This window comes from Pavona decussata, unplaced genomic scaffold (genome assembly GCF_977016875.1).
Source record: "Pavona decussata unplaced genomic scaffold, jaPavDecu1.1 SCAFFOLD_78, whole genome shotgun sequence".
NCBI lineage: Eukaryota > Metazoa > Cnidaria > Anthozoa > Scleractinia > Agariciidae > Pavona > Pavona decussata.
The window spans coordinates 377,902-380,779 of NW_028145496.1; positions in this window are offsets into that span (position 1 = coordinate 377,902).

Genomic DNA, 2,878 nt, shown 5'->3' on the forward strand with positions numbered 1-2,878 from the left:
GTAAGGTGCGACATTTGGTAAGATTGTCTAGCGGCAATAAAGTGGTACCTGGTCCCACTGTTTTCTCTTCAGCATTGGGACTCCGGGGAATTTGCACATATCGAGAAAATGGTGTAGATCTTTGCTGCATTGATCTTTATTAGGTGCAATAAACAAAAAATCGTCTAAAATATGTAAAACGGCAGAGACATGTAAGTCTTGCGTGGCAAGCCACTCCAAAGACGAACTGAATTTTTCGAAAATAGCACAGCTTGACTTCAAACCCATTGCTAGACACCGATCAAAATAATATTCATCGCCCATTTGATACCGAGTAAAGGGTACTCCAACGGGTGAACAGGAATAATACGGACTGTGGACTTAATATCCGTTTTAGCCAAAAAACAACCGGCCCCGAAAATTTTTAGAATAGAAATGGCATCGCTAATTGTAGCATAATGAACTGATGAGCATTCATCGGGGTTGAATGAGCAACTTGACGGTCTGCTGTGGGGTGGCTGTCAGAGACATTCGCTAGGGGCTGCATGGCCAAGGCATCTTTAACGGCTGCAGAAACAGCAGCGGTAATCGTGGAGGTGAGCGCTTGAAGATTCAACTGGACCATCCCCGAGCCTTGAGGAGGCTGGACTGGAGGAGGTTGAACTTGTAGCATGGTAGCTGGCTCGGCCACTTGCAGATCAGATGCAGGTAACGGGCGAAGACGCTTAGCACGTCTTGCAGGGCCAGCAGAACGCTTCTTAGGTGGCATGATGCAGCGAGAAGAAATAAACTAAACAATAGCGGATGTTAGCGGATAGCCCTAACCCACATACTTATATTGCCCCTGTCTATTTAGGTGCACACCATCACGAGCGAGAAATCTCTGGAAAGAATTCCAAAAACCCCGATGACCCCAGAAAAAGGAATAAGGGAGTGCCTCCAGGAACGTCTTAACATATCTGTTAAGCGCGCGGACACGCGCGTTAAATACAGGATTGGATCCCAGAAGGGTTTGGCATACACAAACAAGCTTAACATTGTACGTGTCGTGCAAAATGGTTACTAGCTCCTCAATAGCAGAACCCACCACTAAAAGATCAAGCCGGGAAAGATCGTTGGTTCCCAGCTGTAAGATAACTATGTCTGGCGCGAATGAAGCGACCACGGGGAGGTCGTATTGCATCGTTTTGGCCACAGTTCTACCCCCAACACCATGCCATTTGAATGTAGCAAGGGCAGTCAACAAGAATTGATGGTTAAGGTTGGGGTTTGCGGCAACAAAGTATTCTAAACGCCTGTTGAGGCCTCAAATGTAATAAATGTCCCTAAATGTAATAAAGGTCCTAAGTGTAATAATTTTCGGCCCTAAATGTAATAAAGGTCCTAAGTGTAATAACTTTAAGCCCTAAATGTAATAAAGCTCTCGAATGTAATATATGTTCTGCTTCATATGAAATCACAGTGATAAATATGTAAGATTTAACTGCATTTTGATTTATTATACAAAAGCAAGAAGGCCGAAATGTGTCTAGGGGATCCCGATTACATTTTACCTTGAATACTCAGAACCCACTGAAATAGAAGCCTTACGTCAAGTGTCACATATGCCACTTTAATCTGCAGGTCCTATTCTACAGGGGCCAACAGTGACGGCAGAAATAGTAAATTTTAACTTAGGCCTTTTTAATGTAAATGTTTCACCTTGTGATCTTTTTAAGTACACAACGAATGGATGCGAAAAATGTCACAGTACGGGAACTTGAGTGTTAACTGTACCGCGCTTGAACAGTGGCGAAACTGTCAATAAACCGCCTCCAATAGCCTGTTAGCTTGAGATGAAGTCTGCTTTATGTATGTCTTTAATTTTTTCTGTCGAGTCTTTCTGTTTGTGGCTAAAAGTTTTACATTCAAAAAGTGTTTTTGACTTCATTTCTCTACTTTTCTTCAAAGCAGGATTCGTAAGGGCATAGAAAAATCGCTTGTGGAATTTGAGAATGTAATATTATAGGCCTGGAAAATCGTGCATCTGGGCGGATCATGAGAAGTCATTAAAAGTAATATCCCTGCTACAAAATCAAAGTAAGGAAGTTATTAAAACAGTTTATTAGAGATTTTCCATATAAGCTTCAGTACTATTTTTGATAAATGAATGACAGAATAGTCTGCCAAAATGAGCTTCCAAATGCTACAATCTAATTCAACTTAAAAATTTGACTGTTTAGATACAAATCACTATTTGCAAAAGCTTTAAAGGTACGCGGAAATTAACACAATTTTTTCGAAAATTTGCATTAACTTTCTATTATTTGAGCACGATGAAGCAAGATCGTTTTAAGTTGTATGCTGCTACCATAAGACATTGAAAAAATAAATTCAAGCAAAAATTAGCAAAGGAAGGGGAATTTTGGCCATTTGCCTGACTGATGACGCCATCACTATTCAATCATCAAAGACATGAGGTCAAACCGTGATGGGACTCAGTCAATGACCTTTATTACATTTAAGGCCAAAAGGTTTTACACTTAGGACCTTTATTACATTTAGGGCCGAAAGTTATTACACTTAGGACCTTTATTACATTTAGGGCCGAAAGTTATTACACTTAGGACCTTTATTACATTTAGGGACATTTATTACATTTGAGGCCGCAACAACGCCTAATGAATGAATGCCCCAGTATTAAAATCTGAGGATGAGCCATGCTAATACTAACCAAAAATAACTGCTACAACTTGCCTAAAAAATTGTTTTCGCCAGGAGATATACTCGCTGTGATGGTGAAAGCAATAGGGAATTCTTGCCAATGCGACCAGTCCTTTATACTAGCGGACAAATTAGGCTCTCCCACATGATTGGCTGTTATGTCACATGACAGACCACCATCGGATTAACAAATATG